The following is a 9,766-nucleotide window of genomic DNA, read 5'->3' as shown; positions in this document are numbered from 1 at the left end:
GACCACTCACAGGCAGGGATTTTCCATATATCCCCCCTCTTTCCTACTGCCTCTCTAATATTCAGAATGGTACCTGTGAGCACATTGTCTTTGCAGGACAGCTGGGTTAGAGCCCAAATAAATTTCCCACATTATATTATCTTTGGGATTATCTTTGTTCTACTGTAATACTCTGAAATTACCTATAGGACATTGATTTAAAACAGAATTTGTAGAACCAAATATATAACAAACAAAACTCAACTCATCCATTTTTCACAATACATAAAATTCATGGCAATGACACAGTAGATTTTAACTCTTTTCTGTATGGGGGATCAGGGGCCTTACATACTGTAACTCATATCTTTGCCATGATCAAAGAAACAGACATTAAAGATAGAAGCCTATAAAACAACACCTAATCCATCAACCTCCAGGAGTGCAGGGTTGTACCCTCCAGGCAGTACATTCTTCAGTGATTTGACCAGTTTAGTTTTACTATCAAGACAGCTGTGAAGTTTTACAGTAGTTTCCCCATAATGAAGCTCCCTATTCTCACCTGTCTGTCCTTAGAATTAGGGTTGGGGGACTCTTTACTGCTCTGTTCCTGTACCACAGGTCTATGTCTCAGAGGTTTCAACCTCACTCTCCTGTCCTGGCAAGTTCGCAATGAGCGTGGTATTGTGGCATAAGGGCTATCAGACACTAGCAAAGGGAAAAAATAGGAAAGGAATTAACAAAGGACAAAGATTTGACTGGAAATCTGAAATGCACGTGCAATATATGGGTGCGTGTCCCCCCACATGAGATGGCTATGAACATTACCATCCACAACAAGGGAAATTTAGGTTAGACATTAAGAAAAACTTATTACCGTAAGGGTAATTAAGCACTGAAACAAATTACCTAGATTTCAGAATCCCTGTTATTGGAGGTTTTTAAGAACAGGTTAGACAAACTTCTGTCAGGGATGGTCTAGATAATACTTAGTCCTGCCTTAGTACAGGGGATTGGATTAGATACCCTACTGAACGGTACCCTACTGAGTACCCTTCCAGTCCTACATTTCTATGATACTAATGTGGAAATTGAATTGGAGGGGTCAGAACAAGTCTGCAAACATATTTCTGGTCCTCCAATAAGAGGACCCCATCCCTCAACGGTTTCTCTGTAACATGCTTTGTAGTAACAGAGGTCCTTTGTTCCAGTGCAGTTCCATCTAAATCACTGCTCTTTTTGTCAGACAATCAGGGGCTACAGCTTTAGCACTATAAATCCCTCCCTTTTTCTTCTTCATCCCATATCCACAGCTACAAGCACTGCACCCAACTCTTTCTTTATTAAATTTTTCTACACTCTGTCATGCAGTGGAATCTGGGAACCTCAGAATCTTGGTGCCAGACAATCTCGCACAATTCAGAGTCTGAAGTACATATAAAACACCGAATGATTTGATTGAGAGGGGTCAAGCAGAGACAAAACTAGGCCCAAATTTATACTTAAGATAATAAATACAATGATAATAGTTTCAGATTTAAAGCATAGCCACCTTCCTCCCTGACAACAAGGCAGTCAGAGAATTGTACAATAACAAAATGAATATAAATCAAGAGAAATCAGCTTAGGAAAAACGTTAGGAGAAAGAAGGAGGGGAAGGAAATCTCTGGAGGTGGCATGGGATCCCAAAAGTGAGGAGGAAGAAGATGGAAGACTACTGGATAGTCAGGAAACAAGAAAAAAAGCAGGCACCCTCATAGTGATAAGTACTCTAAATTTGACCTCACTTTTCCATCTGTCAAATCCAGTATTGCCAACTTCAAGAGATCAAAAATCATGAGTCAGACCCCCCCGCCCCCAAATCATGAGATTTTAAAAAAGGATTATATTGTGTTTTTAGGCCAATCACTTGATTTTTTAACTCCCCCTGCCAATCCCCAGAATGTGTACAAGTGACAATTAGTGTTACCCACCTCTCCCATATACTGGATAAAATGATTTTGGCTCCTGCTGTAGGAGCTCTCACCCCCACACGTGCCCATCTCCTGCCCAGCAATTAATCCTGTCCTCCAGTCCCCCATCAGTTCTGTCCCACCCAACTCCCATCAATTCAGTCCCCAAGATCAGTCCCACAGCACTCATCATCACCACCCCATCAATTCAGTCCCCGTACCCCATCGACCACCACCGCCCTCAATTCACCCTCCCAGAACTTTCCCCATCTGCTCAAAACCCACGATCACTACAGTCCCTTCACCCTCCTCACTTCAGCCCCCCTGCAGCCTACAGCCTCACCTGTGCTCCACTTCCCAGGCCTAGGGGGGTTGCAGTTGGGTCCCTTCCCAGGGGATCCATTTACCAGGCTGATAGCTGGATCCCCGCAATGCAAAATACTGGGATTTGAGAGTTCTATCATGAGTGAGGCTTAATTTTACATGGAAATGGTGTGTCTTGCAATAAGTTAATGAGTTGGCATGCCTGCAAATCCTACTGCAGTGTCAAGCACTTCTAAATCCCCTTTCCCTTGCAGCCAGCACTGACAAGTACTCCATCCCCAACTCCCAAACCTTACATAATTCTTCCTCCCATTAGCAAGCTGCATTCTCAATCTGACCTACTTTTTCCACACCCTGCACCAATGACAATATCTGTCCCTAGAAGAAGGGTGTTGTGATTTTCCATATCAATACATGGGTCAGCTAAAGAGAGAAGCAAATTAAAGTGATTATGCACAGAGAGAAAATAACAGTTCTTACAGCTGGCAGTATCACTCAGTCTGTGTAGAGATTTCAATAGTTGGCTGGTGGGGAGCCCTATTAGCCGAGAAGCCTGGCAAAAATAAGTAAGACCATTGCGTCTTCTATTGTGGGAGGTCTTCAGGTAGCCAGTGGGACTCTTCCGCTGAAAGCTCCTCCAGAAGTTTCTTTGCTTAATCTCATAATAACTAGGAAAACAAAACTCAGTTACTATACCCTCAGGATAAGACTATCAACACTCCAGGGACCTAGGGTAACTTTTTCAAAAGTGCTAAAATGACTTGGACTGATGAGTCCCATTTCCAAAAGCCACTTAGGCTCCTTAGGCTATTGGTACCCAACTAAATAAATGGGAAACATCTAGATCTGCATTGACTGAGTGCAAATTTTCTTTCAAATGTGTATATAAAATACTGAATCTTGTATTAACTATTTAATAGCAATTAACTTTCCCTTACTGAATCTTAAATATTTCTGTATACCCTTCATGAATTGTAACCATTACTAAGAAGCAGTGGTATATAAATTTGAACAGATTTTTTCCCCTTAATTTTCCCCTCTTGATTTGTTTCAGCTGTTTTTTGTATGAAAACAATAGCAACATATTAAAAATACCTGTGTTGGAGAGAGACCAGCAGGGAGCCAGAATAACATGTCTGTCAAAAGCCTGAATTTTGAAGGAATCGCAAAGGAATCTGCCTCCACTGACTCCCAAAACCTACTAAACTCCATAAAAAAAGAGCAGAGAATTGCAAAGGATGGATTCTCAAAAAATTTAAAAAGAGTGTTTCTGGCTCACAGCATGGAGAAATCTCTCAGACTCCACTTGAAGGCTTGGCAGCCAAATCAGACAGAAATGCTAGGGCTGAGGAAACTCAAATGGCAACCAAAGCAGACATTCGGGACATGATCTCTGAGTTTAAGGCCATAAGAAATTATCCGATGACCAAATTTCTCACAGTAAAGTTGCGGACTTGGAAGAAAAAGTCACTGTGCTAGAGACTGGCCTAAGAGAAGCAAGTAAAATTGAAACAGAGCTGCAGAGCCACAGGGTACTGATGGAACAGAGAGAAAGATGCAGTTTAAATTAGTTGATGTAGAAAACAGATCAAGAAACAGCAACATCAAAATTAAGAGGCTGCCTGAAAACACTGAAGGAGGACACCCAGTCTGGTATGTAAAAATCTATAACTGTGAAGTTGTTACATCTGAGCTCTCTGGAAGAGGTAAAAGTGAAGAGAGCACATATGGCACTGCTTCTCCCACCTGGGTCTCATAGAGTGAGCAAGTGGCCAGAGACTCAAAGGGTGATTTGGTGAGGGTTAAGAGGACAAAATTAAGGTCCCACGGGGAAGTAAGCTTCTTTATTGAGGGGAAGGAATTCAGGAGGTCGCAGAGGAAGCGGGACATAGTTGGATGGCTGAAGACTGGGACGCTGTCCACAGGTGGGAGGAAAGCACTGATCACCACCTGGAGTACTCAAATAGAGGAGTGACCAAGGCCCAAACAGCAAAGGGTGAGTAGATAGTCGAGGACTGTCAGTATGAGTACTGTGTACTCCCCACTCTGTGAAGCGTCACCACTTGGCTTGGTAACATGCCCTCGTGGAGAAGCGCTGATGGTGGGGAAGCACATCCCTTACTGGTATGAAGTACGCATTTTCTATTCACGAGCCCCATCCAACCCCAGGCTGTGAGGTGTAGAGGAGTTGGATCGGGATGGCAGATTTGGCCCTGTTGTTGAGTGAGGATATTCAGGAGAGGTGGAAGATGTATTGGTGGTCAGTTTGAAAGGTGAAGAAGTTCTGTGAACCTGTACTGGTGGGGCCAGAAAGGGGCTATGAGTATGAGGGTTTCCCGGTCTTACTTCATCTTGCGGTAGAAGTGGTATGGTAGGGAAAGCATAACACAGCTCCACTGTCCAGGGGATAAGGAAAGCGTCCCCTTGTGAGCCCTGTCCGATGGCACCCCTAGAGGAGAAGAGAGGGAGTTTGTAGTCGGTGGTCATTGCAAATAGATCCCATCGTGGTGTGCCTCAAAGCCGGAAGATGTATCTGAGAGGGGGGTCGTGGGGTTTGCATTGAAAGGAGTGGCTGAGGGTGTCTGCCAGGTCGTTGTCTGCTCCTAGTAAAGGTGTCGCATGAAATATGACATGATGCCATAGGCACCAATTCCACAGTCACACAGCCTCTCGAGAGAGTGTGGGTGATCTGGTGCCTCCCTATTTGTTGATGTAAATGACCACAGTCATGTTTGTCTGAAAGCAGTTGTGTGTGTCTGGATTTTACGAAGGGCAGAAGAGCCTGGGAAGCAGATTGGACTGCACGCAGTTCTAGGAGGTTGATGTGCATTCGTGCCTCTCTGGGGAACCAGAGACCCTGTGCTACATGCCCTTGTATGTGGGCACCCCAATCTACAAGAGAGGCATCCATGGTCAAAGTATGATGCGGGGTGGGGAGTTGAAGAGGGTGCCTGCCATGACCTTGGACAGGTCGCATCATCAGGACAGCGATGCTAGTAGCATGGGCGGAAGGAGGACCCATTTGTTGAGGTGGTCCCTCTGAGGGTCATATGAGCGAAGCTATAATTGCAGGCACCTCATGTGTAGGCACGCATGTGGCATGACTGCAGTGCACACTGTCATATGTCCCAGAAGTGATAGGCGGTGAGGGAGGTGCATGCAGGGATGGCTTCAGAGACTTGTGATGAGGGCTGTGAGTGTGGTGAATTGGTCTTTTGGAAGGAACACCCTGGCTACATGGGAGTCCAGGTAGGCTTCAATAAAGGTGTGGCTTTGGGTCGGTATCAGGGTGGACTTTTCTTCATTGACGCATATGCCCAGATTGGCAAGGAGTTTCCTCAGTGTGTGGATAGTGGTAAGAAGGCAGTCATGCAACATCGCCACCAGGAGCCAGACGTCCAGATAAGGAAAACGTGAACGTCCCCAGCATTTCACCTGTGCTGCCACCATGGTGAAGACCTTTGCAAACACGCAAGGGGCAGTAGCAATTCCAAAGGGGAGTACCCGGAATTGGTAATGGGAGCATCCCACCGTAAAGCAAAGATAATTGCAGTGGGCCGGATGGATGTCCATGTGGAAGTATGCATCCTTCATATTGAGAGCCATGAACCATGCTCCGGGGAAGAGGGAGGGAATAATTTGGGGAAGAGTAATCATGCGGAATCAGACTTTCCAGATAAATTAGTTCAATGCTCACCAATCCAGAATGGGGCGAAGGCCTCCTCCTTTTTTTGGTATGAGGAAATAGGGTGAGTAGAAGCCATGGCCCTGATATTGGTGTGGGACCCACTCTATAGCTCCTTTGTCTAGGAGCGTGTGGGCCTCCTGTTGGAGGAGGTCCAGTTGCATCAGGTGTACCTGTTGGTGTGGGGGGGAGTGTGGAATTCTATCCGATATCCACTGTGTATAATGTCTAGTACCCATCGATTGGTGGTAATCTTACTCTAGTTGTGGGCAAAGAGAGCAAGACAGCCCCCCGAAGACAATCAAAGAAGCCAGGGAAGAGGTGGGACTGGCTGAGTGGTTCTCTATGTAGGAGTCAAAAGGGATGTCTGGAGGGGCGCTGCTGAGGTGGACAGTGGAGGTAAAGGCAGTGGAAATTCCAGGCCATTGGGATCATTGACGGCGACGTATCTAGTCTTGCAGGAGCATTGGGTAAGGCTGTTAGCTAGGTCAGGTGGGGTCACGTGGCCTGAAAGATAGCCTGTTTTAATAGCACACAGGGGCTGGAGTGTAGAGGCCCAGGGATCGCAGTGTAGCCCAGGAGTCCTTAAGGGAGTGCAGACTCTCATCAGTCTTGTCACTGAAGAACTTTTCATCACTGAATGGGAGGTCTTCCAGGGTGGTTTGGACCTCCATGGGGAATCCCAAGGTTTGGAAAATTCATGGTTGGTTAAGTATTACTCTCCTGTTAATGTGTGTGTATCATCATTGTATATGGAGTTATGAGATTTTGCTATATGTTTGTTACTGAAACATATTGAGAGTCTGGGGAATGCCTACAGACTAGCTCTTTAGAAATAACAAAATAACTATAAACAAAGGACTGGCATGTCATCCCCAGAGACATTTCAAGCTGCATGTATACAGAAAGTACAAGCAAGAACTTGCAATTGATATGAAGGATTGAGTGCAGAACACATAGGCAATAGGGCTACCTGACCCTATAGGTCTTTTCCAATAAAAAGAGTCAAAATATAACTAGGGGGAACAAAGGCCCTTGGCCACTTCTCTCCTCTCCCATCTCTACTAAAACAAGATTGCTTGAAAGACTTGGGGAAGATTGGTCTCAGGCTGGGAAGGGATCCCAGGCTATATATTAAGAACTGTGAACTGCCTGCAACATTCAGAGGGGTGAGAAAAGCTGTTAGCTTCAAATTTAGCCTTGGTATAGTTCAGGAAACAGCATGCAATTTTTATCTTTTATTTCTTTTTGTAACCAATTCTGATCTTCTATGCCTATACCACTTATAATCACTTAAAATCTATCTTTCTGTAGTTAATAAACTTACAGTATTTTAGTGTTTTATCTAAACCAGTGTGTTTTCAGCTGAAGGGCTTGGGGAATCATCTCAGGTTAACAAGGGCTGGTGCATATTCATCTTCTTTAATAAAATGACAGACTTATGAGCTTGCACTGTTCAAGGGGGTCTTGAGCAGTGTAAGATGCACATTTCTGGGATGCAAGGTTGGGACTGGGGGATATATGGGAGTTGCTGTATCTGTTCATGAGCAGCTGTGAAAACAATCATGTGATTTTGGGTGGTGCCCTTTACATGTTGATGGCTGTGTGACAGCAAAGGCCTGGAGATGCAAAACAGTTGTAAGAGATGCTCTGGTCTGGAGAATTAAGGGGACATCACAATTAAAAAGTCCAGCTTGTATCCTGGGGGTTGTCACACAGGAATAACAGCCCTGCATGTAGCACATTGTTTAAAACTTGGGGATTTCTTCATAATGAATCCTCCAGGTACTAAAACAACTATCAACAAGAATACTATACTAAATATTAACTTGCTATAACTTTACAAAAAAGTTTGCTTACAACAGCTAAAGCTACAGGGAGCTCCTACACTCACCATGAGTGGTAAGAAGAAACTAAAGGGGAAGGCAAGGCGGCAGATACAGATACATGAGGAGAGCAAGGGTGCATGCACCGCCTAGTGGTACTGTTGGCTAAAATCTCAAGACCTGAGTCTACTGGGCGCCCAGACATCTGCAGTGGAAGGTATATGTTCACATTGACTTGAAGGAAAAAATAACGTATTATATTTTATCTAAACCAAATATTTCCCTAAAATTAGTTGCTAAAGAAATCCAGGACTTTGGGAAAGCATCTGGATTTAAAGTATTTTATGCAAATCTGAAATGCTGGCTATAAATTTGCCAGATTCTTGAAAAGTCATTCCTCCAAAAATCATTTGGATTGAAAGGGGCAACAAATTCTTTTAAATACCTGGAAATTCAAATCACAAACAATCTAGAAGATCTCTATGATTTAAATGTCAAACCACTCCTACAACAAATGAAAAAAGATGTGCAATGCTGGGGGGTAGGGAGTATGCAATTTCTTGGTTGGAAAGAATAACCACAGACAAAATGAACATTCTGCCAAGGATATCTTTCCTGTTTCAAAATCCTTTTGTGATTATCCTAGCTAAAAACCAAGTAGGAATACAGAGGATGTTGTTAGTATTAAATGACAGAAGACCATAAGTGCTCATACTTTGTACAGACCCACAGAACAGGATGGACTAGCTATTCCAAATATTTCTATGGTACTATGAAACCAGTCAGTTCAAAGCAGTAGTGGGGTGGAGGAGCTGTAACCCAGCCAAAACAATGGGTCTCTAACAAACAAGAAATTGAGGCAGTGTAAATATCACTAGGCTATCATGGATTAATTACAATTTTTTAAAAAATAATCAGATCCTGCAGAAATTTACACATATCCTTTAGCAAAGGCTACTTCTGGGTTTGGGATAGAACTCCCAAAGTTTTGTTTCTCATGTCACCAATGACAGCCATTGCAAATAATCCAGATCTTAACCCAAATTGCAACCCAGAAAGTATCAAAGATTGGGAGAGCCATGGAATACACACAGTTGGCCAGCTGTTCAGCAAAGAAACTTTTCTAACTTATTTAGAGATCAAAACTAGCTTTAATTGGCCCACTCTCCCCTGAACCAGTACTTTCAGGTCAGGCATTATGTTTCTCAGCTTTTTAGAAAAACTGAAAAATAAAGAAAAAAATATAGAAAAACATGGAATACAAAAAGCTAACTTTAAACCGAAGTGATGGCATCAATCAGGAAACAAAAGAAATATAACTAATTTACATCAATCTTTGCAGACAGCTTTCCTAACAAAAAAGTATCCACCAAGGACACACTCAGAAAAGGATGTGGGTAGACAAATTACCCTAGAAGAAAGGGGCTTGATGTGGAAAAGAGGATTAGCATCTTCAGCTGGTAGCAAAATACAAGAAAATTTCTTTAAGATACTGTTTCAATGGTACCTCACACCACTCAGTTTAAAAAAATAAATATAGATATAGACATAGAGTGAATGGTGATAAATTTTGTAGAAATTGTGGTGAAAGGGAGATTTTGTGCATAAATGATGGATATGTCCAGTCATTAGAGTGTAGTGGAAGGAAATCCATAACCAAATATCACAAGTTGTTGAATATTTATTACCAAATGATCCCTTGGTAATCTCCTCTTAGGGCTTCTTGAGGAAATGGTCACATGAGGAAATGCAGAATTAATTTCTCATCAGCCAGTAGCTGCTCAGTTATTGGTAGCCACTCATTGGAAAAAAAAATAGTCCAGTCATAAAGGAATGGTTAAAAAAAAAGGAACAGTCTGGTTTTTGAAATTTTAACACACCAATTACATACCCAGCAAAATAGACAGAGGACAGATAGACATTTATTTATCTTTTATTCAATACTCAAAGTACATTCACCTTCAAAATAAAACACCACACCTGACTTTTTTTTTTAAATA

Source organism: Emydura macquarii, unplaced genomic scaffold, assembly GCF_026122565.2.
Source record: "Emydura macquarii macquarii isolate MOO-44397 ecotype Brisbane River unplaced genomic scaffold, CSIRO-AGI_Emac_v2 contig_1477, whole genome shotgun sequence".
Taxonomy (NCBI): Eukaryota; Metazoa; Chordata; order Testudines; family Chelidae; genus Emydura; species Emydura macquarii.
This window is presented reverse-complemented; position numbering follows the sequence as displayed.